This window comes from Arachis hypogaea, chromosome 14 (assembly GCF_003086295.3).
Source record: "Arachis hypogaea cultivar Tifrunner chromosome 14, arahy.Tifrunner.gnm2.J5K5, whole genome shotgun sequence".
Taxonomy (NCBI): Eukaryota; Viridiplantae; Streptophyta; class Magnoliopsida; order Fabales; family Fabaceae; genus Arachis; species Arachis hypogaea.
This window is the reverse complement of record NC_092049.1, coordinates 18,651,012-18,678,725: the sequence shown is the minus strand read 5'-3', so window position 1 is coordinate 18,678,725 and position 27,714 is coordinate 18,651,012. Positions and strand designations below refer to the sequence as shown.

The following is a 27,714-nucleotide window of genomic DNA, read 5'->3' as shown; positions in this document are numbered from 1 at the left end:
TAGTGATGTGTTAAAATAGAGAACAAATGGGGTAAAATAGGCTCAACATTGGTTTGCAAAGGATGATGAAAGGTCAAGGCCATATGGATATGTGAGCTTAGTGAAACAAAGGCCTCAATCACATAAGTGCATGCATACATCAAACAATAAAAATATAGAATCAAGCAAGACAAAGATCACAGTCTTAGAGAAAACAATACACACTGAATCAAAATATTGGTTGATAAGATGCAACTAATCAATACGCTCAAAATCTTACTGGGTTTGTATGTTCTAGCTCTAAAACCATGTTCCAAAATAAAGTTCTTCAAGCAAGTTCAACAAAAATTTAATTCAAATTAGTGAAATGCCCTAGAATAGTTTCTTGAAAAGGAAATCATTACTTCAACCAAGTAGTACCTAAATGCAAACAACTAACTACACATGAAATCTATCATGCAATGCAACAACTAGCTAACAAAGAAGATTAAGAATTGGTGTTGGTGAAAGGTAGTAGTTCCCCACGGAAGTCGGTTGTCGACCTCCCCACACTTAAAAATTGCACCATCCTCGGTGCATACAAAGATGAGCAGAGTGGACTAGGTGGGTTGCTGCAACTGATGAGTTTTTTTAAAAGATTGTGCAGAAGAACTTATTTGTTGCCCCATTTAGAAGCTTTTCCATTCCCCTCTTGGTGGCCAGCCTAAAAGGAGAGAAGAAGGAAGAAGAATAGCCCACAAACAAAGATGTCAAAATAAATAAAATATAGGTGGGCTAATGCCAAATAAGAGTGGGATTCTCAACTACATGGTAGCTACAACATGTAAGTGAGAAAGCAATATAAGCGAATTGCATATCAACTAAAACTTGATGCAAGAGTAAAGTTTAAGCATAAGTAAATAGCATGAAGAGAGCACTCGGGAGCATCAAGTTCAAATAGGAAAGAGTGGGTCATGAAAGACAATATGAGTTCATATCAATGCACAAAGAATGCAAGTGTCACAAAAGATAAGCATTGACCTATAAATATCATCACCCAATAATACAAAACAAGTCACGAAGCACCAAAACAATGCAAGAAATATTCAACAGTTAAGTAGGAGAATTCAACACCAATGGAAAGATAGCGAACTTAGAAAAGAAAATAAGAACAAGTAGCAAAATTAAAATGCAATAAATGAAGGTTTGCAAATGCAATAAACAAAACAGAATGAAAGAGAATAAAGATGAGAAGTGAAGGGAATGAAGAAGAAAAAAGGTAGAAAGAAAGAAGAATGAGAGAAAAAAGAAGAAAAAAGGAAAAGAGAAGCGATACGTAAGCGTCGTCCACGCACACGTGAAGATAGTAGATTCAGGAGGCGACGCGTACGCGTGGGAAGCAGAAAAGCGAAGGTGACGCGTAAGCGTCGGTCACGTGTACGCGTGATACGTTTTCGTGCTACTCGCACATCACTTGCACAGTTTCATCACAACTCTCTGGTTTTTGTACCAGAGGCAGCATTAAGAGACGACGCGTGCGCGTCGGCCACGCCCACACGTGGAAGGTCGAAAATTCAAATGACGTGTATGCGTCAGCGAGGCGCACGTGTGGGTTGTGTTGTGCTCCTATTACCCCACCCGCACAGTTCTAGCACAACTCTCTTATTTTTGTACCAGGGATTGCAGCAAGAGCATACGACGCGTGCACATCGGTCACGCGCACGCGTGGACAAGGAAAATTTGTAGATGACGCGTACGCGTCAGCGAGGCTTACGCGTGGGGTGGACCTTTTTTTTTATAATAAACTAACAAGCTACCAAAGCAATGCTAATTAATATTAAATAAGCTAAACCACAACTTAAACTAAATAATTTTAACTAAAAATGAAAATTTAACTTATTACCAAGGTTGCGAGAACCGGACCGGTCAATAAACCGGTAAGGTCACTGGTTCAATGGTTTACTGGTTCGACCGGGGTTCAACCGGGGTTCGACCGGTTTAATTAAATATTAAAAAAAATTATTAAAAAATTATATATAATTTTAAACATATATATTCATCCTATAATTTTTACCAATAGAACTGAAATGTTCTGGGATTCATGCTTTGTAAACCAAAATAAAGAAACTCTTCATCACAAATCATAATTAACAACCACTCAGACTTAATCCAAAAAATATCAAATTATTTCAAAATCATTCTAATAAACAACTCATAATAATTATAATCAACAAAAAAAAAAACAAAAACAGCAACTCACAATGGTTACAATCAACCAAAAAAAATGCAACAGCAACAAAAGTTCTGTCCAGAAATCAGACTCCAAATTCAACAGAAGGGCAATTCAGAATCTGAGGATCATTATAATCAACTCCAATTTCATAAACATTGGTAACTCAGAATAAAATAATAAATTCACAAAATCAGTAACACAAATATTTGAGGATCAACAATAAATTCTTTCCAGTAAATTTAACAAAATAAGCACAAGTTTCATAAACATTGGCAACTCAGAATAAAATAACAAATTCACAAAATCAGTAACACAATATCTGAGGATCAACAACAAATTCTTTCCAGAAAATTTAATAAAATAAGCACAAATTAACAAAATCAGTAACTCAGAATGACAAACCCTAAATCAGCAACTCAATTAGCAACTCAACCAGTTTGAGAATCTTGAACAGCATTATCTTGTGGCTGTGGGTTACTTTGTGATTGTTCCATCTATAACAATCAGAAAATCAAAGACTAGAAAATATCTTCAGAAAACCATGAATATAATGAAACAGCAAGCATATTCAGAAGCAGCAAAAAATATTCATCATGAAGCAACAAACAGAAGCAGCAAAACATATTCAAAATCAAAAACAGCAATGATGAAAAATTGAAAATAATGAAACAGCAAACATATTAGAAGCAACAAAAAAATTCATCATGATTCATGAAGCAGCTAACAGAAGCAGCAAAACATATTCAAAATCAAAAACAGCAATCATGAAAAATTGAAAATAATGAAACAGCAAACATATTAGAAGCAGCAAAAAAATTCATCATGATTCATGAAGCAGCTAACAGAAGCAGCAAAACATATTCAAAATCAAAAACAGCAATCATGAAAATAATGAAACAACAATCAAAATAACCTCATAAAATCAATAACATAAATCAAGAAGGCAGCATAGAACAGGCGAGCTCACAGAACCTTAGAAAATCAAAATCCAAATTCAAGAAGGCGAGCATAGAACAGAGTCTTACCGAATTCAGAAGGATGCGGGCTCGGCCGGTGGTGGTCGCGGCGGCTGTGGATGGTTGTGGGTGGCGAATGAGGAGGCGGCCTAGGTGACGTTCGGCGACGAGGAGGCGGGCTCGGCCGGTGGTGGTCGCGGCTGCTGTGGATGGCTGTGGGTGGCGAATGAGGAGGCGAGCTCGGCCGGTGGTGGTCACGGCTTCTGTGGATGGTTGTGGGTGGCAATGGTGGCCTTGGTGGGTGAATGGAGGCTGGCACCGATTAGGTTAGGGGAAAGGGGAAGAAAGGGTTAGTGGCATAGTGGGTTACAGAGTTAGGTTAGGAGACTTTCGCGTACGCCTTTCTCTCTCTTTTTTTTTTAAAGCCAAAACGACGTCGTTTTGGCATTGAAGTTGCAAACCACTAAACCGCCAAAAAACTGGACGGTTCTTCCGGTTCGCCGGTTAACCACCGGTTCGATCGGTTTTTTCATCGGTTTTTTGCCAGGCGGTTTTCTACGTTACCCGGACCGGCTAAGTAACCGGTTCTCGGTTTTTCCGGTTGAACTGGCCGGTCCGGTCCGGTTTTCAGAACCATGCTTATTACTAATATAAACAAAAGGAAAAATAGGAAGAATTTACCATGATGGGGTGTCTCCCACCTAGCACTTTTAGTTAAAGTCCTTAAGTTGGATATTTGGTGAGCTCCTTGTCATGGTGGCTTGTGCTTGAACTCATCTTGAAACTCCCACCAATGCTTGGACTTCTAATAAGCTCCAACATTGCCAAATAAATTCACCAAACCTTGATGAAGTTTTTCACAAGCTTTGAGCTCCCAAAATTAATCCTCCTTTTGTGATCCGGGGACACTTTGTTTTTACACCCTTCTTCAAATTGAGCATCATAGTTCCAATTGGGTGAGAAGCAAGCCGAATTCTCATTTAGGCACCAAATGCCCCTCCTAGATCCATACAATTTAGCATTCCTCCAACCATGAGACCTATGACTTGGGGGTTCAACCTTGATGAGCCTAACATCATTTTGCGGACCACTACACAACTCTCTTTTACTCTTCAATCCATAAAGAGTTCTAAGCGGGCCATCCGTTTCAAGCAAACCATATTCAAGTGGGAAAGTAAAGCTTAGCGATAAGAGATTTACCCACTTGAATGAAAGGATGGATGATGGTGACTTAGGTAGGGGTGGTCCCAAGGATCTTGCTAGTTCCACCCCCTTGTGCTCTTCTTTGACTACCTCCACCTTTTGGCAAGCTTCTTCGATTTCAATTCCTTGCTCACCAACTTCTTCAATACATTCCACATTGTTCAAGTCATGTGTTGGAGGTTGTGCTCTAGCCTCCTCGACATCAATTTCACAACACAATGAGGAAGGTTCAACAAACTCGAATAGAATATTAGTTGGTGTGGAATCATCTTCAATAATAGGGTTTATCGCTTGCTCAACCTCTTTCAATCTCTCATCATCCACAATATGCCTAAGAGGTTGCATATTATCCTCTTCAACATCAAATTCACACTTAATGGAAGAAGGTCCAATAAGTTCCACAAAATCATCAATAACATCACTTGGTGTGGAAGTGTTCTCAAACTTGGAATCCACCTTTTGTTCAACTTCGCCTAAACTTTCAACCACTTCTTTTTCTTCTTCAACAATCTCCATAGTTTCCACTTGTTGGACAACACACTCCATCTCCTTGTTCTCATGTTGAGATTTTAAAATCTCCTTCATGCTCCTCTCTTCGGTTGATTTTCCACATTTATCCGTGAAAATACTTTGCTTGTGACATGTATCCCATGAGTCTACGGTGGCTTGAATTTTAGCAATGTTAGCCATGAAAGTTTCGCGCATCCTTTGGGCTTCCTCTTGCTCCTTTTGACGAATGATTGCTTGGAGCCGATCCATTGCTTCCTTGAGACGATCCATTGGCTCTTGTTCCACTTGGCTAACATAAGCAGGATCATATTGCTCTTGGAATGATGGATATGGACACTCTTCCATGGATCATATTGCTCCACTTGGCTAACATAAGCAGGATCATATTGCTCTTGTTCCACTTGGCTAACATAAGCAGGATCATATTGCTCTTGGAATGATGGATATGGACACTCTTCTATGGAGGGTTGTGGTGGAAAAGAGAGTTCATCTTGTGGTTGAAAAGGAGATGCATTAGAGCTTAAAGGTTGGAAGGTGCTTTGGTTGTTGGTAGAATGTGGAGGTATACGGGATATAAACTCTTGAAGGGTAGAGGTGAGTGTGGTTTGAAGCTCTTCTTGCTCTTGAAGAATGATACTAAGTGTATCATCCATAGGAGCTTAGTTGGAGGGAAAAGAAGAGTTGTGAAGGTAATGATGTTGGATTTGTGGTGGTTCAATGGGTGCTTGTTCACATGGCTCATATGGTGTTTGGTATGGAGGATATGGATTAGGATCATATGGAGGTGTTTGGTGGTATGAGGCTTGTGAGTATGGTGGTTCAAAACTATGTTGAGGAGGGGGTTCATAGGCATATGGTGGTGGTTGTTGCCATGAGGGTTGTCCATAAGCATATGCTCGAGGTTCCTCCCACCTTTGATTGTCCCATCTTTGATGCATGTTCTCATTGTAGCTTCCACTCCCTACAACATAATTTGAACCAAACTCATAGCCAAAGTGGTGAGAATTCATAGTAACAAGAGAAAATAAAAGCAAAAACTAACAAGAAATAATGAAATAAACTCCTAAAACTAGCAACAACTAACAAAGAAGCAAAAGGCAAACATATTCACAATATTCACAATAACCAATAACAAGGCACACGTTTGCAATTCCCCGACAACGGCGCCAAAAACTTGACGGAGAAAAAATGTCGGTAAAGAATTTTTCAATAAAATCGCGTTGCAAGTATAGTTCTAAACCGACAATTAATCCTCAACCAACATTTAATTAGGTTGTCACAAGTACAAACCCCAATAAAAATAAACCGAAGTATTCAAACATCGGGTCGTCTCTCAAGGAATTGCAGGAAAGTGTGTTTATTATTGGTTATGATGTACTTCTTTTTGGGGTTTTGAAATAAGGAACAAGAAAATATAAATTGCGAGAAAAATAAACAAACAACGAAGAAAGGTCCTAGCAAGGATCGAGAATTGGAATTCCTATCCTCATTATCATCATCCTCAATTGTGATGGTAAGTGCAAATCGCTTTCACTTAGTTATCCTCTAACAAATGAAGGAAAGTTAAGCGAGCAAAATCGACTTAAGTTCACAAGTCCTAATCAAAGACTAGAATTAGTGAGGTTCAAGCCAACTAGCAACTTTCAATCACCAATCAACAAAATAATTTTGACAACTCAAGAGTCTCTAATTAATCAATCCAAGTCAAGAACATAAAAATCTATTTTAAAATCTAACCAAGCATTTTATCAAACACTTGGAAGGTACAAAATAAAAGTATAGAAAAGTAACAAGAAATAGTAAAATCTAAGATTAACAAATGTAAGGAATCAATAACCAACAATTAAAGAAAGAAGCAATAAACATGAAATACCTCAAATTGCATTAAAAAAAATTAAATCTAACAAGAAGAGTTCATAAACTAAATTGGGAAATAAAGAAATCAACAAGAGAAGATAAACTAAGATACTAGAACAATAAAAGGTAGAAGAAAACTAAATTAAAGCAAGATAAAATTCTGAAGCTAAGAAGAAATAAGACTAAAAACCTTAAAACCTAGAGAGAGGAGAGAGCCTCTCTCTCTAGAAACCTACATCTAAAACCTAAAGTGTGAATGAATGAATCCTCTTTTCCCCGCTCCACTCTACAGCCTCTTGTTTTCATTTTCGTGCCTGAAACTGGGTCAAAAGCAGCTCAGAAATTGCCCCCAGCGAATTCTATTTACTGAGGCACGTGGCGCTCGTCACGCGTATGCATCGATTGAACTCTGCACTAGCCACGCGTAGGCATCAGCCACGCGTGCGCGTCATTTGGTTATGGCTCGGTCACGCGTACGCGTCAGCCATGCGTGCGCGTAGACACCAGCTTCTCAAAACTTCAATTCTTGTGTTCTTTCCACTTTTGCATGCTTCCTTTCCATCCTCTAAGCCATTCCATCCCTATAACCCTGAAAACACTTAACAAACATATCACGGCATCGAATGGTAATAAAAGAGGATTAAGAATTAGAAATTTTAAGGCCAAAGAAGCATGTTTTCATTCATAGCACAAAATCAGGAAGGAAACTTAAAAACATGCAATTTACATGAATAAGTGTGAGAATAGTTTACAAAATCCACTCAATTCAGTACAAAATATACCATAAAATAGTGGTTTATCAATGGTCCTTGGTTTCACCTTTGGTGGGAGTTATCCCACCACCCTTAATTGTAATTGCCTCATAAGAGTAGGAACCTTGGTTTTGAGGGTGGTAGGAAGAACTGTTGTTATAAGGGTTAGCCACTGCAAGAGTGTAATCTCTTTGAATTTGAAGGCATTAATCGGTGTAGTGTGAAGTGCAAGAACATACACCACACACTCTAGGAGGTCCCTCAATTTGTAAGATTTGAGGTGGAGCTTAGATAGATTGCATGGATGAAGAAGAATTTTTCCCTTGATGAATTTGTTTGAGAAGAATAGTCATCTCCCCAAGTGTCTTAGTCGATGCCAAATCAGAAGAAGACACTTCTGCCACACTCTTTGGGTGATTGTTGCTCACTCTATCATGTTGAGTGGCCTCCGCAACATCATTAATTAACCTCCATACTTCATCTGTCATCTTGTATTTCACAAGAGAGCCACTACTAGATGCATTAAGGAGCCTCTTGTCTTGTGTACAAAGGCCTCCACAAAAATAACTAATAAGCAAAGGATCATCCACCCTATGATGGGGGCAAGAATCTAGCAATCTCTTGAACCGAGTTCAATACTCGTGAAGTGATTCTTGGTCCCTTTGGATAATACCATAGATTTTCTTCCGGATGTAATCAGTCCTTTTCGGAGGAAAGAATTTATCCAAGAACTCCTTTCTCAACAAATCCCAATCAGCCACCACAGCATCAGATTGATCATAGAACCATTCTTTTGATTGCCCTTCAAGAGAAAAGCAAAGACCATGACGGCCACTTCATCCGACCCATGTCTCCTAGCAGTAGAACATGCCACTTAAAAGTCTCTTAGATGTCTAATAGTATCTTGTCCTGGCAACCCATGATACTTAGGCAACAAATTAATCAGACTATTCTTCAATTCAAAGTTTGCATCTAAGTTAGGGTACCATGCTTGAAGTGGTTGAAAGACGAGGTCTGGTGCTCCTTGCTCATGCAACGTAATCCTTCGAGGTTCAACCATATGGTTATCACCTGCAATACTCAGAGGTATGTCAGTAGTCCCAACAGAAGAGTAAGATGTCTCTTCGTTGAATGAAAAGTCCAAATCACTATCGGATTGGACTAGTGTTTCGGAAGGTCCTTCAAAAGAGGCCGGTGCACTAGCCGTATAATCCAACCGACGCCTAACTTGCCGAATGTGAAGTAAGGTTCTTTCAATTTTAGGATCAAATTCGGCTAAGCTAGGATCCATTTGTGACCGAGTTATTCAACTTAGAAACCATAAGCTCATGCATTACAAAGACTTAAAGTAGAAATAAAAGCAAATAAACTATGTACAATATCTACATATAAACCAACAATAGGACACACATTGCTATGATTTCCGATAATGGCGCCAAAAACTTGACGGACGCAAATCGTCGGTCTAGAATTTCTCACAAGAATATGATTACATCAAAGTATAGTTCTAGACCAACAACTAGCTATCCGGTCAAAGTTTAGTTTGATTGTCACAAGTTCAACCCAATAAAAATAACCGAAAGTATTACTCCTGTGTCGTCCTCCCTAGGATGTGCAATTGTGTGTATCAAAGTTGGTCGAGGTATCCAGGGTTGATAAGCATAGACAAAAATTTAAACTAGCAAAACTTAATGTGCAAGAAACTTAAGTTGTAAAAAATTAAATCAAAGGTGATCAAAACATTATCTATATCAATCTAACAAGACAAGGTATGAGTTTAAATCTATTCTAAAACTAATTAAACTAACTAAAAGAAACTAAAGCAAGAAATAAGCAAAGGAAGTTTTGGGGTTTTAATATCTATAAGTTGCAAAAGACTCTTGGCTAAGGTATGGGAATTGAGATCACTATCCTTGTCTAATAATCATATAATGACAATTATAAGGAATCAATCCCATTAAGTCTACTTCTATGATTGAAGTACATCAAATAGGCATAATAGTCAATATCATCCCATAAGTCCCAATCTAACTACCAATTAACTTAGTAGAAGATTAGTATCAATGGGTATCAAATTGACTAACTTAGACTCTCAAATCATCAATCTAATTAGACACAATGACTCAAGGTCACTCAATTCCTTTAACCTAGACTAAGAGTATGAAAAACTACTCCATAATTAAAAAAAATATTTCATAAAACGCTTGGTATGCATTAATAAAAGACATTAATAGATTGCAAAATAAATAAAAATTAGAACTACCCACTACATATAATCACTATCAAAGACCATAATAAATATAAAAAAAAAACATAAAACTTCAAATTCAATCAAAGAAAATTCAATATTCCCAAGAGTTCAAACTAGAATCATAAGTAACAAAAGTGAACAATTAACAAGCAACTATGAAACTGAGAGTGCAACAACTACTAATTCAAAAAACTAAAATTAAACAAGATCCAAATCAAAATATAATAACAAAAGTGTAATAATCTTAAGAAAATCTAGAGAGAATGTAGAGTTTCTCTCCCTAGAAACTAAGAATAAAAAACTAAGTATATTTTCTATCTATGAGAATGTGTGTTGATCTCCATCCATCCTTCCATCAATTAACTTCCATTTGGACTTGGAAATGGGTCTAAAAATTTTCAGAAATTGCCCCTTACACATTTCTTTAATAAGGCACGTTCTGGGTATCTTGCGTACGCGACAAGTGCATGCATACGCGAGATTGTCAAAATTCAAGGGTCACGTACGCGGCCATGGTCTCGCGTACACGGGACTGTCAAAACTCAGGCGATGCGTATGCGGGTGTGATCTCGCGTACGCAGGCTGGCAAAACTCCCAAGCTTCTAATTTTCATGATTCCTCACTTTTATATGCTATCTTCTTATTTTTTCATGCCATTTTCTCTCTATATATCCTTAACAGTTGAACACACATGTCAAAACACCAAATGAGATGAATAAGTGAAATAAATCAATCAATTAAAGCGTCAAAAAACATTCTTTAGTCATTTAAATACAAATAGGAGAAAAGCATAAAAACATACTATTTTAATGATCAATTGTAAAAAAAGCTGATAAATTCCACCTAATTAAAGCACATAAATATTATTAAATATGGATTTATCATGCGACTAACCTTCCGGAGCTCAAAGTCGAAGCTAAGAGACTCGTACACGTCGGCCCAGAACACCAACGGCAATGAGCCATGGAAGTCCAAGCAGGGAAAAGAGGCCATCGACTAAATTTGGAATAATATGCTTAAAAATTAATATTTATGAATTAACTCATGAATTGTAACTAATTTGATTTGTAACCTGGTACTTTAAGATCTTCACCACTGAAGAAATCTCCAAGTTACTTCTTGTTTAGGATGGATAAAATATTCCTTTAAATGAATATAGTTCCGTTTTCCATGCACCAATGAAAATGAATCCTTTGTTAGCAAAAAGAATCCAATAACTACTTTCAGAGTTGCACCAACAAGGAAGAATAAGAATATAAATATTCTCAAATCTCAAGATGCATCCTTATCAAAAAGGAATAATATACATAATCCAATGCAAGCTGGTATAGATTAAGAAATTAAATTCTACTTAGCTTCATCACCACCATCAAGTAATCAAAGAGCATTGAATTCCCCTATGTATCTGCATCTCCATATATAACTGAAGGCACACATAGTTGATTAGCGCACGCATCCGATCCAATCCAAGAAACAAAAACACTAATAAATAGGGATGACAATGGAGTTTTATGGGAGTGGAGACACCTCTTTCCCATCTCTTTTCTCTATTTAGTAAAACACTTTTTATTTGTATTCTATTTTTATTATAGATTTCTGTTTATTTTTTTACTATAGAAAAAATAGATATTTTTGAATATTCATAGATATTAAACTTTAAAAAAATTACAATAAAATTCAATACAATTCAATTAAATGTATTAAATTAAAACATAATTTAAATATAAATTCAAAAAAATTAATATACACAAAATTTTTAACATACAAATTAAAATAAAATAAAATAAAAAGACTTCTAACAAAATAATATAATAATTCTTGGTGGTCAATTATAACTGTGTAATAATATTCTCTTCTTGTAATAATACAAATTTAAATAATTAATTGTTACAAATTTAAATATTATAATTAATTTATTTATTGATAAAACTTAAAAAAAGACCATTAAACATACACTTACATAAGAATATTTAAGTAATTTTTTACAAATTTTCGTAAGATGCCTTCATTTCCGCTTCCGTTTCTATTTATTCACAGGAGCAGGTTTCTATTAACTCTTCTGTTACAGAAATTTTTGTAGATATCCATGGATGAAAATTTTTTTACTATCCCTATTAATAAGCTAGTGATAGCACTTAAATAATCTAATCTGGACTGTGACAATTAGAGGTGTATGTTCAAATCTTGTGACCTCCACACACTAAAAGGAGAAAAGAAATATTTTTAACGTGGACTATTTTACTGTTTCTGAACTTCATATGTGTTGTATCATATTAAGTTATTGACTTGTATGTTAAATTTTTGGGAGAAGAACAGAATAAGAAAATAATAATATATGTGAAGTTGTTGTGTTAAAGTTGTTGTTATATGATACAAGGGTCACTCTATTTATAGAGATATTATTAATTAACCTCATAAATAATCATCTACTAACTACTAGTCATTACTAACTGAACTCCCAACTATTAGCAATTCTAATAATATTTTAATATGTTCTCACAAACTGGTGGATGAAGATTTCAATAATTCCCAACTTGGATGAGTTTCGACGAGATGGTTGAGGAAGAGGCGTGCAACGTGGTAATGCAGAAAAAGAGGCGTGTGGCGCGAGACACAGAGGAAGACAAAAGAAGAGAGAGAGGTGCGGCGTGGGCCTGTCATGACGAAAAGGAGCAACAGGGCTTCTGCTCTGGTTAGGGGAACACGTGAACGGCGTGCGGTGACGCAGAGGAGAAAAACGCATGCGACGGCCCGGTGACGCAGAGGAGGACACGTGCGGTCCAATGACGCAGAGGAAGAAAACGTGTGCGGCGCGGTAACACATAGAAGAAAAGAAAAGGAAAAAGAGGATAATGGCGCCGGAGCTGGGGTTGCTAGCGTTGAGTTGAAGAAGAAGAAGAAAGAGAAGGAGACGCTACGCTTGAGGGAGAAGAGAGAGCAAGTAGCTATCTTCAAAGAGCACACGTTTGATGGCAGATGCCAGTTGTTTTTGACCCGTTGAACTCAAAAAGATGAAATGGGGAGGATGGACTTATTGTTAAAGTGAGAAAACATCAAAAACAGATACAAACAAAGAAGAACAACAACAAACAACATAGAAGAGAAAGAACATTGTGAAAAAAATACGGTAGTTTCATAAAAAAATGATATTCTATCCTTTTTAAGGAGGACACCATGGCTCTCTGATACCATGTTAAATTTTTTGGAGAAGAGCAGAATAAGAAGATAATAATATACGTGAAGTTGTTGTGTTGAAGTTGTTGTTACATGATACAAGAGTTATTCTATTTATAGGGATACTATCAATTAACCTCATAAATATCCATCTACTAACTACTAACCATTACTAACTTAACTCCCAACTACTAACAATTCTAATAATATTTTGAGTAAAAGACCAATAGATCCCTGACCTTTTTTTCGTGGACATTTTCGTTCCTGTCCATTGGAAAAGACTTTTAAGTCCCTGACGTCCTTAAAAGTTGGACGGATCAGTCCCTCCGTCCAAATGCTTCCATCAGACCCAACGAAAAGTGCTTGTCACGCGTACGCGTGGGTCACGCGTATGCGTCGCTCGGCAGACTTCCCTCTCATCCAACGGAAAGTGCTTATCACGCGTACACGTGAGTCACGCATACGCGTCGCTTGGCAGACTTCTCTCACGCGTACGCATGTGTCACGCGTACGCGTCGCTATGATTTCTCCACTTCTCCATGAATTCTCCACTTTGCATGCTTTTTTTTCATTTCTTTCAAACCATTCTTGCCTTCAAAACTTTAAATCACTTAAACAAAAAAATGTTCTATAATTTTTTTAGTACCGTTAGTACTCTTTAATTTAGTATCATTTTGGACTATAAATTTTTATTATTTATGACTCTTTTGTTACTTATCATTAGTATATAATAAAAACGAAAATAAAGTACAGTGAGAAGTATAATAAAAACAACAAAAAAAACAAAAAAAATTTCATACAAATATAATATATAATAATTACAACCAACAACAAATATTATATGAACAAAAAAATTATATTAAAATATTTATTAGATAAATAAAAAATATAAAAATCAAAATATGAAAGAGAGTATTAAAAATAATAAAAAAATTAAAATATTTACCTTAGCGTTATTGAAACAAATCTAAAAGATTTTGATGAAAAAAAATTGGAACAACAAAGAATTATTGTAAAAATTATATGATTACTGGTATCATTTTTATAGAAGAAAATGAAGGGTAGAGTTGGTAGAAAAGGAATGAATTTTTCATCTAATTTCTCAACTGTAATCAACCTTCCCCAACGTAAATGCAGAAGTTAGAATTTTTTGCTTCACATGAAAGTTTTGAAGGCAAGAATAGCTTGAAAGAAATGAAAAAAAAAAAAAGCATGCAAAGTGGAGAATTCATGGAGAAGTGGAGAAATCATAGCGACGCCTAATCGTGACACACGTGTACGCGTGAGAGAGAAGTCTGCCAAGCGACGCGTACGCGTGACCCACGTGTACGCGTGACAAGCACTTTCCGTTGGATGAGAGGAAAGTCTGTCAAGCGACGCGTACACGTGACCCACGCGTACGCGTGACAAGAACTTTTCGTCGGGTCTGACGGAGGCATTTGGACGGAGGGACTGATCCGTCCAACTTTTAAGGACGTCAGAGACTTAAAAGTATTTTTCAATGGTCAAGAACAAAAATATCTGCAAAAAAAAGGTCAAGAACCTATTTATCTTTTACTCTAATATTTTAATATTGTACGAGGCTTAAGATTAGTGTGCTAGGGTAAGTGCTTCATGGATGCCACCATATCAGTTATGTTTTGTGGGAACTAATTTAGAAGGGTCATTTTTTTGTTATGGAGGAGGGGTTGGTGTTGTGCTGAGATATGGATTGAGGGGGTGCTACACCGGAATGTGGGACAGGTTTTGGTCAGATTTGGAAAGGAAGTAATCGGACCCTCCGATTTCTATGTTTTGGAAATTTTGTAAGCAAATCGGAGGGTCTGTTTTGCACTAGCACATAGGAGAAATCGGACCGTGCGATATGACCCCAGCAAAACGGTGAGTCCGATTTCTTTGTGTGATTTGTTTTTGGTTCGTTAAAGTAATCGCTGGGTCCGTTTTGTGGTTGTAGAAATTTTTTTTTAATTCACACTAATGGAAATCGGACCGTGAGTTTTCATTATTTTATAATTTTTTCGAATTAGGGTATACACCACTCGAACCGTCCAAATTGTGTGTGTATATATATAGTTGCTCAAGTGTGCGAACCAAAGACAGCCGACCAGATCCAACTTTCTTTTTCTTGTTCGAGTTCTCTTCTTCTTTCTCTGGCCTGCAATGGGGTAACTTGGATTGGGGAAAAAAATTGATGGTAAAATTTCTATTTTTGTTTAAGTGAGTGGGAAGAATGGATGATAGAGTTCTTTTGAAGGTGTATTATTTTAGTCAGATTTTGTTGCAGACACCTGAAGGAGTAAAATTTGTTTGTAAAGATCCATTAGATGTTATTCCCTTCACAATTTTATTTGAAGAGCTTAAAGGAGTGATTTGTGAGAAGATAGATTCGGAGATGTCAAGAAAAATATCATGTATTTTATACAGATATCATGTACTAGTATTTGGTGGATTCGTCCAATTTCAGACCAAATATGTAACCGACGAAGCAAGCATGCAAGAGATGTTTTCAATGTACATTGAAAGTCGTGCTCAAATTTCCTTCATCGAGTTGTACATTGAATTCGAACAATCTGAGGCCGACCGAAATATTTTACGAGAAGACTACAATAGTGACAGTGAGGAAGAGTTCGAAAGCAATTACGAAGTTGTCGGTGAAGATGGAGATGTAGATCCAGCCGACGGCAGTGTGGCTCCGAATGTGGCAGACGTTACAAATGCACTCGCGAACGAAGAGCCATTTGAGGAGCCATCTTTCATGCGAGTTTTGGATTTGGAAGCCATGCATGCTCCAGAGTTTCCAGACTATATGAGTGCAGGTACTCGTTTAGCATTTGCAAAAGAGGTTATTTAGACAAGTTCAAAATAAAAATACTTTAAGTGAATTAGTATTTAGGGTCCAGTGTTCATTTAGTTAATATGTTAATTAGGATTCATTAATAAGTATTTCTTAGAGTATTTACGAAGATAATTAGGGATTATTTAGTAAATTTATATTTATTTAGTTATTTAGTTAATTAGGGATTATTTATTAGTTTATTTATTAATGAGTATTCATTATAGTCTTGATGAAGTTATGAAGGCGGTCAGTATTTAATTTTAGTTATTTAGTTACTTTGTATTTATTTAGCTAATAAGGAGTTATTAATGAGCGTTCGTTATAGTAGTTATTTGTAATTGTTTAGGTGATTAATAATTATTTTTAGTTATTTGTTTAATTTGTATTTATTTAGTTATTTAGTTAATTAGAGTATTATAACTGATTGTTTATAATAGTATTTATGAGGTTATGTGGAAGTATAGGTATTTATTTTTAGTTATTCAGCATAATTTGTTTTAATATGTTTGTATTTTTATGTAATGGAGATTTAGATAATAACTTAATGTAAATGTTAGCTATATCATAATTGATGATGTGAGTGATGATTTAATATTTAATTTTCGTCATTAAACAATCATGTATTAAATACTTACGGTATGGCTGCTTTCTTGGCAGAAGTTCCCTTTATCGCAGATGGTGAGTTCGCGTGGGGATGGAATTCAGTTCCAGAGAAGCAGTGTCAGTGAACTTTATGATGTATGAACCGGTGTAACATTTGTGAATGTACTTTACGGTGATCGAGTCATTGTAACCTGTGCCAATGTACTTTATTAGATTTAAACGGTCGTACATAGTTGTTAGAACTGAACCGATGATCGAACCGGTCAAAGTACATGTTCACTGAATATTCAACGGTTCATGCCTAGTTATACCGGTTCGAATCGGTTTTCATCCTTACATGGTCCAAATGCCGAACCGGACCGATATAGGGTTCGGTTTGAAAGTTTTTCGGTCGAACTGGTCCGGTCCAGTACAGTTCTCATAACACTGCCATCGTAACCTGCTTCATTGTATTTTAATGAACATAAGGAACATCAACTGAAACATTTAAATACAATACTTAGTTGGTAGTTATCATACTTTAGTCATACATAAATAGTTAAAGTATACATTAAGTACGATAACTGATATTATAAAAATACAAAAATTTATAAACAAGAATTAATTATATTTAAACCCACTTATCTAACTATTATTTAAATACATATTTCTAAATTTCTGAATTTAATTGTAACAGTTAACAACTCTAATTTCTAATATTATAACAAAAATTTCTAATATTAATTTTTTTATTTCTAATCTGTTATTAAAAAAAATCTAAACAACAACTAACCACATTTAAAACATATATATATTCTAACTATTATTTAAACATATATTCCTAAATTTCTACAAATAATCATAACTTCTAAAATTATTCCAAAATTTTTTAAAAACTATTTTTTTATAATTTATTATATTACAAATTACTCTGACCAAATTATAATAACTACTACACACCTTATTTATTTAAACATTTATTTTTAAATTTCTATCAATAAATCTATACACTAATTCATACATATATTCTTCAGCTCAACTAACAACCATAAACTACTACACTTACCCCTTATTTATTTAAAAATTTATTTTTAAATTTTTATCAATAAATCTATACACTAATTCATATATATATTCTTCAGATCAACTCCTAACAACCATAAATATCCTAACAACCAAACATAAATATAACTAAATTTTAAAAAAAATTAAAGTATGCAAAAAATAAATAAGATTTAAAAAAAACTTACATAATCAGAGTAGCTCAAATATTTTATAATGTGGAGTTCCGAACGATCAACATTTCTAGGTTTAATTTTTCTTGACATTTTAGCTTTGTTTCCTCACACAGCAGCTGCCCAGAACGTTGAAGGAGGAAGAAGATGGAGTTGTGTGTGTTGGTGGGGGAGGAAATGAAACTGAACTCTCGTTTGGTACGCATGCACTGGGTTTGGTTGGGTTAAAGGAGTACCGTTTGTGGGGAGCAAGCATTCAGCGACGCGTGGCTTGCTTATGCACAACTCGGACGGTCCGCTTAAGTGCATGCAAATTGGAGGGTCCGAGTTCCCCTCTCCCACTCGCACGGTCCGATTTCCTTCTCCACTGACACCACAGAAAAATAAAGCTCCCTCCTCCTCCATAACTGCGTTCAACTCATTCCAGCGCTCCATATAGAAAATAAAAAGCGAATTTAGAACTCTATTAATTATACATCAGCTATATATCCTTTTTTTTTAAATAAAAGTAAAGAATGTGCTTTGTCATCTCAATAATGAAAAATGTCCGTACAATCATTACAATGTACTATTAAAAATGATAGAGGAATATGGGAAAGAGAAAAATTTATGGTAATAATTCGTTTCTGATATAATTATTCATATAATTTTTTTATTAATTTAAATTTTTAAAAAAAGTAATTTTATAATATAAAGATAAAAAAATTTAGAGTTTAGAATTTGATCTTTATTATTTAAAAAAAATATAAGATAAATAAAAAAATTATCTATTTTGTGTTTTAAAGACATATGTTAAATTTATAAATTGAATTTTTTTATTAAAAATATAAAAAATTTAAATTTTTAATTTATTTATTTAAAAATATTTAAAAGTTTTTATAAATAGTAAGTTTATTATGTGCCATAAGAGTATATATTAGCTAAATTCTAAAAAAATAAGCAAAAGTTTAAACAAAACTCAAAAAATTTTTACTGAAAAAAATGTATTAGAAATATAATTATTCATGTGTTTGCTCTTATCAATTTAAATTAAAAAAAAAAAAAAAAAGTGGTTTCATGTGACTCAATCAACACCCTTGGCTAAATTTTGGTTGGTTTTTAACTTCTAAAATAAAAATCATGACTGATAGCTTTTCTCATTTACTATCAGCTTTGTGTAAATATTGTATAAACAATTAGTCACTTTTCTACTCTATGTTATAGACGAGTAGTGATATATAAGTTTCTGCTTTCTTCCTTCAGTTTCATGATTCATACCTCAAAATTCCATTTCTTTTCTTTTTTGTACAGTGTGAGAAAGAGATTCTCAACTTTAATTTCTTTGCAGCCATCAGCAGCAATAACAAGTTATTCCTTTAAATAGAATATAGTTCCCTTTTCCCTGCACCAATCGAAATGAATCCTTTGTTAGCAAACCGAATCCAATAACTACTTTGAAAGTTGCACCAACAAGGAAGAATATAAATATTCTCAAATCTCAAGATGCATCCTTATTATCAGAAAGGAATAATAATATACATAATCCAATGCAAGCTGGTATACGTTAACAAATTAAATTCTAGCTACTTAGCTTCATCACCACCATCAGGTAATCAAAGAGCTAGCATTGGATTCCCCTCCATATATATATATAATTGAAGGCACACATAGTTGATTAGCCAATCCAAGAAACAAAAACACTAACAAGGTCGTCGTGGATCTTGAAAAAGATTTACGAAGATGAGTATGAGCTCTGCGTATTCCGAAAGATTGAAGTACTTATTGAAAAGAAGAATAATGCAAAACCATGAGTATGGTACTGCTGCCAAGGATACAGAAATTTCTTCCACTCCTGCTCCCCAACATGGTAATAGTATTCCTCCCGACAACTCAAGTTCGACTGGTACAACAAGTACATCGGCTGATAACAATGCACCCAAAACCTAGCTCTTAATCAGGCGGGAGAATAGTCCAAATATTTATATACGTTGAGGTGCTACGTCATTTGATATGATGGATCTATGTAAGTATGTATGTTTAATAATCATGCCGGTGAAGGAAAAACCTCAGTTGCAGTTATCTTTTAATTATTAATTTTACATAAAAATAATTACACCTCAGTTTTCACTATTTTAGTTTCATGTTGTTTGATGTTATATATATCAAATAATACTTTTTAAATGTTACCAAAAATATGTAATAATTATCGGAGCATGCACCTTTAATGCACCTACGTTTATGTCTCTCTCGCTACTTGTTTTGCTCGTTATTGTGGCTTTCCTCTCCGTCGTGAACTTGTCCTCTCAATTTTTTTTAATATTATTTAAAAGAATAAAGTATAATTTTTTATTATTAATTTTATAAGTAAGATCAAAAATAAATATAAAAAAGAAAAAATAATAAAGAATGAAATTAAACAATTGATACTATCTAGTTTTTTTTTTCATCAGAGAAGATCCACTATCGTAATTATGATACGGTTGATGACGATAATATAATAGTTTAAAAAAAAAACAAAAAAGGTTTACATTTTTTTAGGATGATTACAAGAAGGTTTACCATATAATAGATAGATAAATTAATTACAAGTTAGTTTAATAAATGAAAGTGGCCTTAAAAATGATAAATCTTAAAAAAAGAATCAAATAAATAAAAATAGGTCAAAATTTTAACAACATAAATATTTAAGTGTTAATTGATCTTTTATTATTAAAGGATAACGGCGGAAAGATAAAAAAAATAGCCAAATTTTATTTAATTTAATTATTATTAATTGTTATAATAATTAATAAAAATTAAATAAGATAAATTAGGACTATTTTTGATTAATTTTTTTTTAAGTTACCAAATATTTTTTATTATTTAATTGGATGCTAAGAACCTGTTTACAACGCTTAAGAATTCAATAATCCCCTTGGAAATAGAAGTTTACCTTCTGTTTTGGAAAATAATAATAATAATAATAATAATAATAATAATAATAATAATAATAATAATAATAATAATAATAATAATAATAAGTGGTGTAGATTTCTTTTTTTTACAATAATTCAGTAACACATTTGTGACTAAAATAAATTGGACAAAACTGGTCTGATTTTTAATTTCATTTTCATAGGTGTAGTTTTAAAAATTTAAATACAAAAAATATCTTCGGTAAGAAAATAATATTCCTAAATTATTTTGTTAAAATAGTTATATATAAAATGTTTTCTTATACAAGAACTTCTTTTAGACTTAATGTGTATATTTTACACAATTTTTTTTATTATTTACTTTTTGGTCGATTTTTTTTCTTAAGAGATTAATAAAGATCTAACTTTAAATCTTTTGGTTCTAAAATTTTTAGTACTATGTCATAAATTATTTACCTAAAAAATTTAAATTATTCGGTAAAGATATATAAATGTTTGAAAAATATTAAATGATCAGAATTTATTATTTTTTATTATTATTTAGTCATCAAATCAATTTGTTTAGTTTAATTTTTTTAATTTAGTAATTTAATAATATATTTTATCTCATACTTTTAAATAGTATTAATAATTAATTAATAATAAAAAATAATAAATTCTGATAACCTCTCATCTTCTTCTAAATATTTATCTCCAATGGCATCCACAACAATAAATACTCTATGAATAACAAAAGTTTTCTTAACTTGGGGAAACCTTTAAAATTAGTGGTATAGTGTGTGGATAACAAGTGCTTTTCTTCAGCTTTAGTTTTCCTTATGTAACATTTTATCACAAATGCTTTTCTTCAATTTTAATTTTCTTCAATGTAACATTTTGTTATTTCTACTAATAATAACTAGCTATCAAGATTGTTGATAGGTACTCTTAAAATTAGTTATTAAATCAGTCATATTTTATATATATATATATATATATATATGTACTATAATATTATATATACATGAAAAATTAGTTAAATGAGTCATCTTTATATAATATACATTAAAATACAAAATATATATTTAAAATATAAAACAATACATATATTTATATAAATATATGATTATTAATTTAATAATTAATTTTTATGTACATAAATATAAAACTTTTTTAATTTGCATATATATATATATATATATATATATATATATATATATATATATATTGTTTCATATATTTTTAATGTATATTTTATTTTTAACACGACGTACTTATACGGATAGCTAATTTAGTTATTAATCTTTTATGTCTATATAACATGATAGAGGATTTACATGTGTCTGTATGTTCTTAGACATTAATTTTTTTTCAATTTAGTTCTTGTCGTGAGAATAATGTTTAAGATAACAGAATATTCTATTTAAAAAACGAATATTCTTATGATTGAGTTAGAATAATTAGTTGAGGACACCTCTATTTTTTCAAAATACCAAAAAAATCTTTGGCATTTTGTCCCAAAATTAGAGAATCCTAGTCAGCCCTAAGTTATTCTCTGAAATTCCTGTGCAGCGGCATTTCTCCTACGTCGCTTGGTGTCATCATCCATCTACGTCGTTGTCTGTGGCGGCATCAGCGTCCGTCGCTTGGTGGTCGTCCGTCCGTCGCTAATTCCCTCGCTCTGTGCTGTTCTGTTCATTCATCACTTCCCTCGCCACCCGTCGCCGTGCCTTGCCTCGCCTTGCTGCCTGAACTGGTTATGCAAAAACAGGCGATGAGTTAAAGATCGAAGGCAAGTTTGACTGATTTGGTGAGTTGCGTGCAACAATTGAAACCACAAATTCGTGCATGTTACTCGGAGAAAATCGAGCTCACGGTAGATGAATTTGGTGAAGGTGATATTCATAGACTGTTGTTTTGTAATTGAGCTTTTCCTTAGACAATATGAGAGGACGACAGAGGATGATCTTATCTTCTCAAAACGATGGCTTTAGAATCGGGTAAAAAATGATTTGATATTACTTGAGAAACAGGTTCCTTTGTTTGTTCTTAAGAAAATATACAATCTAACTTTTGCTTCTCGCTTAGATATTGGTCTATTATTCCCTTCATTTATGAGGGTTGCTGTTAGTTATTTTTCATATCACAACAAACAAGGAGTGTTAGTATCGGCTAGTAGCAGTATAGCACACTTCACTGATCTGATTAGATATTTCATCTTACCACCATCTCATAAAAGACCTTCAAAGAACCGTGGACCCTTAGTCCTTGGTCATAATGTATCTGAGTTGTTGAAGCAGGACTGAAGTTCCATGTAAATAAATCAAGTCATGGCTGCATACTTGACTTAGAAGTTGAGCATGGTATCCTTAAAATCCCACACATTGTAGTGGATGATTTCACTGAAGTTTTGTTGAGGAACATTGTGGCTTTGGAGCAGTGTCACTATCTTCGGCAACACTAACATTTTTTTTTTTACGTTTATGGGTGAAAGCCAAGGATATACAAGTAATTTTATAATTCACAGTCGTTTTTTTTACGTTTAACGTTAACAAGGACTAAATTGAAAAAAAAAAATAATGTCTAGGGACCTAATTATAAAAAAAAGTATAGGGACCTAATTAAAAATTCGGTGAAATTATAGAGACCTGCAAAGTAATTAAACCATATATAGGATTTTTTACTTAAATAAATGAAACACAAATCAATTTTACTTGATTCCCCTAAAAATAAATTTTCAAACGTGTTTTTCCTCTTCCATATATTATGTAAATCGTCCTAGGGTGATAAGGATTGTAGAATATGTTAAACATGGCACCTTAGGACGATTTATGCCTATATTGCATAGGAGAAAAATCCATAAATTGTGCCAGAGTAGGAGGGGTTACAGTTACACATAAATCGTTCCTCCCTGCCATGATTCATGTGAAGTTGGGCTAAATCACAAAGGCATGCCACGATTCATGTTCGAAGATTTAACCCTCAAGACCCAGGGACGATTAATGCTTGAAGAGTAACCCTAATGTGCCTGCAACGAGTTATTTCTTGAGGCATTCCCTCAACACACAGCGGCGAGTTACGTTAGTGAGGGAGGAGCCACCACATTCGGCCAGATTTGGGAGAGAAGGGTTGGGAGGAAGGCAGGCCAAACCGGTGGAAGAGGTGGCAGTGAGCGGAGGCTTCGGGCATTCACTGGCGACGGTGCAGCAGCGGCAAGGCCAGATCCACCATTGTCCGGCGTATTAAAGCACAGAGCGGTGGGTTGTGCGGCGGAGTGGGAGGTGTCCGTCTTGGGAGAAGAATGGCGGCTAACCACAGAGATATGTACTGCCTTAATGGTATTTCACATGTTGCCGGATTTATCAACGATGAGGTTAGTCGTTGGACAATAAACTGAGTTGAGTTGGTTGATGTCATGGCTATTTTGGCTACACTCATATGTTGATAAATATTCGTTTGAATATGCATGTTAGAACATTTTTTAATATGGATTTTGTGATTTTTACTGTTTAATGATTTTGTAGGTTCTTGGTTGGGTTAAAAGAAGTTAGAGTTCGAAATTTTTAATGATGCATGGATAAAGTGGTCAATAATTTTATGGTTGTGATGTTAGTGCGATGATAAATTTTTTCTTGTGTTGCTTGAAGTATGATATTTTTTATGAACAGGGATAATGTGGCCTTTTTAATTTCAGAAGCTTATTGGATAACATTTTATACTAAGCAATTCTTTTTTTGTATAATGAGTTGTTAAATTATTTCACTAATATTTTTGTTTTATCAGCCAACTCGATGCGTTCGGAGCATTCGTAGGCAACAAAAGATGATCATGCATGATCGCATACTGTTGTACTTAGATCGTTCTAATTTACTGCATGTTGCGAGGTTGAATGATTATTGGTTCAAGCTTGATGAGTCGTTGATCAGTGCATTCGTAGAGCGATGGCATCCTGAGACGCACACATTTCATATGCCGTTCGGAGAGTGCATGATAGCACTATAGGATGTGGCATATCAGTTTGGCCTCCCTATTGACGGACATGCGGTGAGCGGGTGTCTCAGTGACTTCGAGCTGTTGATGGAGGGGGGAGCTTGCCTGGGTGTGGTTTTGAAACTTATTCGGAGAACTTCCACCAGATGATTGTATCGATGACTACACGGTTTCTTTTAGCTGGTTCCAAAACAAGTTCAGATTCTTGCTTGCCAATGCATTGGAGGCAACGGTACAGATCTATGCACGGGGTTACATTATGATGTTGTTGTCCACGGCACTTTTCGCAGACAAGTCTGGTGCTAGGGTTCACTTACGGTGGATTCCGTATGTTGCGGACCTCGATGGGCTCGGAAAGTATAGCTGGGGTTCGGCCACCTTGTCCTGGTTGTATAGGTGTTTGTGCAGGGTTGCTAACCGAAATGTAAAGAACCTAGCTGGGCCATTAGCACTGCTTCAATCTTGGATTTTTTGACGTTTTCCGACGTTCAGGCCTAGAGGGTTTGATGCCATTCTATGACCACTTGCCGCGAGGTTTATCCTTTTCATGTATAATATGTCTGTAATGCACTTGTTTGTATCTTGTTTTGTAAGTTGAATATTAAGCGTTTTGTATCTCGCAGGTCGGGTAGGTTTCTGCCGTCGTCAGACCATGAAGATCCCCGGGTCATTGCAACCCGACACAGATTAGACAGGATGAGTGGGGATGATGTAAGTCTGATTGTCTAATTTGCTACTTTCCTTGCATGTATATACTTATGTATCTCGATAAATTTTAATTGATTCCCATGTTGCAGTTCATTTAGATGCCATACAACAGTCTTGAGGTTATCCAAGTAGTCCATCCTGATATCCTCAGGCTTGACCACTGATATGCCACTATTTTATGATATAATTTGGATTGAATTGAGTGGGTTTTGTCAACTATCCTCACACTAATTCATGTAAATTGCATGTTTTTAAGTTTCCTTCCTAATTTTGTGATATGATTGAAAACTTGCTTCCTAGGCCTTAAAATTGTTAATTTTTAATTCTCTTTTATTACCATTCGATGTCGTGATGTGTTTGTTAAGTGTTTTCAGGTTTACAGGGCATGAATGGCTTAAAGGGTGAAGATGAAGCATGTTAAAGTGGAAGGAACACAAGAAACTAAAGAGTTGTGGAAGCGAGGAGCAACGCGCATGCATGGCCGATGCGTGCACGTGATCAAGAGCTTCGTTCAGCAACGCGTATGTGTGATTGACGTGTACACATGACCAGTGTAGAAGTTCAGCGACGCGTCCGCATGACAGAGCGTCACGTGCTACACTTAACAGAACTCGCTGGGGGCAATTTCTGGGCTGATTTGGACTCAGATCCAAGCTCAAAAACACAGACTAGAGGCAGGGATGGAGCTGAGACTGGGGGACTTCAATTTCACTTTAGTTTTTGATTAGTTTTTGAAGTTTAGAGAGAAAAACACCTACTTTTCTCTAGAGTTTTTTATGTTCTTAGTTTTGCTTTGAATTGGATCTGGAGAGAGCTGTTACTACCTTCCATTAGAGTCATTGTTCTCATAGTTTTCTTCTCTATTATCCCTATTACTCTTATACACTTGATTGCTTTGAATTCATATTTGGATTTTGTCATTTTTTAATTTTATTAATGCACTGAATTATTTTTATGTTTATCTTTATTGCTTGTTTGATCGTCGTTATTTATTATTAGTGCCAATTCTGATTTAATTAATTTCTCATAATTATCATGTCTTTTAATTACAATTATTATGTGTTTATGAAAATGGCATTCATGTTAATGGAGTAGATCTTCCAACTTGGCTTGGGGATTGATTAATTGGGGTCCCTTGAGTTGTGATACTCAAGTATTGATCTGTAATTGGAAATTGTTGGCTAACTCATTTCTCACCAACTCTAGTCCTTCCCCATGGAGTGACTAGGACTTGTGAGCTAGAGTTAGTGATACCCACTTGACTTTCTTTCAATTGGTAGAGGATAACTAAGTGGAAGCAATGAACATTTACTATTATACTTGGGGAATACAACAAGGATAGAAACTCAAATTCTCTCCCTAACCAAGGCCTTTTAATTTTAAATACATATCACCTCGTTATTTATTCATTGCTTTTAATTCCTAGCCATTTATTTTTTTTCCGTTCTAAATTTCAAGAAAATATTCAGAAAAATCCTAGCCAATAATTTGCATCTTGTGTTAACTCTTTGGGAAACGACACGGGATTCTACTCCCGGTTATTTATTATTAATTGTGACACAATTTAAATTGATAGTGAAAATTTTGTCAGTTAAGGTTGTACTTGCAACGCTATTTTTATCAGAAATTCTTAACCGGCATTTCTCCACCCATCAATTTTTGGCGCCGTTGCCGGAGAGTTGCATATGTGTGCTAAGTTATTGGTTGGTGTAAATATATTTATATTTACATAATTGCATCTTTTATTTTTGTTTTTTTTTTTTGTTTATTAGTAGTATTCATTATTTATTTTTCTTAGCATGTTTCTTTTATTGAATGACGCGTTCATTACTGGATCCGAGCCTAGCCACATTTGATCCTGAAATTGAAAAAAACTATTTCACATATTAGGCGAGCTCGGCGCCGGTTAGCCTCCGAGGATGTTGAAGGGGTTTCGCCCAATTCACCAACCTTACCCAAGGTTGAGTCTGAAGCGTCGTTTGAGGAAGAAACTAACTCCTCTCCTACTAAGTCCATTGACGTTTCTTCTGTTAATTTAGGTGCAGATACTATGGCCGCTCCTAGAAGAATTACTCTCAAGGAAGTGGGAGCTCCAGATTTTACTCTTCAACCATTTCAAGCGCGTCATCTAAATTTGACTGCTGATTTTGAACTGAAGACCGCATTGATTAATCTACTGCCTAAATTCTATAGTTTACCCACTCAAGAGCCTATCAAGCACCTTAGAGATTTTCAAATAGCTTGTTCAACTACTAGGCGACATGGTGTGGATGAGACTGCCGTTTGGTTATATGCCTTCCATTTTCTCTTGAGGGAAAGGCAAAGCAGTGGTTCTACACTCAACCCGAAGCTGTTTTTACTAATTAGGATTTGCTTAGAAAGGAATTTTTGGACAAGTTCTTTCCACCGGAGGTCACAGATAGATTGAGGAAGGAAATTTCCTACGTCATTCAAAGTGAATCAAAGACTCTCTATGAGTATTAGGAACACTTTAGGAATCTCCTTGACTCGTGCTCCCATCACATGATTGACCAGTTGGTGTTAATTAGCTACTTCTGATAAGGCATGAAGCCTCGAGACAAGACCCTCTTGTATG

General features: G+C 34.7%; 2 long non-coding RNA genes across 2 annotated transcripts; one reads left to right on the top strand and one right to left on the bottom strand.

The window, feature by feature from the left end:
• Nucleotides 1-9,795: 9,795 nt before the first annotated feature.
• On the bottom strand, nucleotides 9,796-11,599 carry LOC112740304 (uncharacterized). Its single transcript, XR_003171075.3, has 2 exons — nucleotides 10,615-11,599; nucleotides 9,796-10,393 (listed from the first exon to the last, which is right to left on the bottom strand). It is a non-coding gene; the product is annotated as an uncharacterized lncRNA (long non-coding RNA).
• Nucleotides 11,600-19,079: 7,480 nt separating this feature from the next.
• On the top strand, nucleotides 19,080-26,079 carry LOC112741751 (uncharacterized). Its single transcript, XR_003171592.3, has 4 exons — nucleotides 19,080-19,549; nucleotides 24,204-24,944; nucleotides 25,034-25,121; nucleotides 25,208-26,079. It is a non-coding gene; the product is annotated as an uncharacterized lncRNA (long non-coding RNA).
• Nucleotides 26,080-27,714: the final 1,635 nt, after the last annotated feature.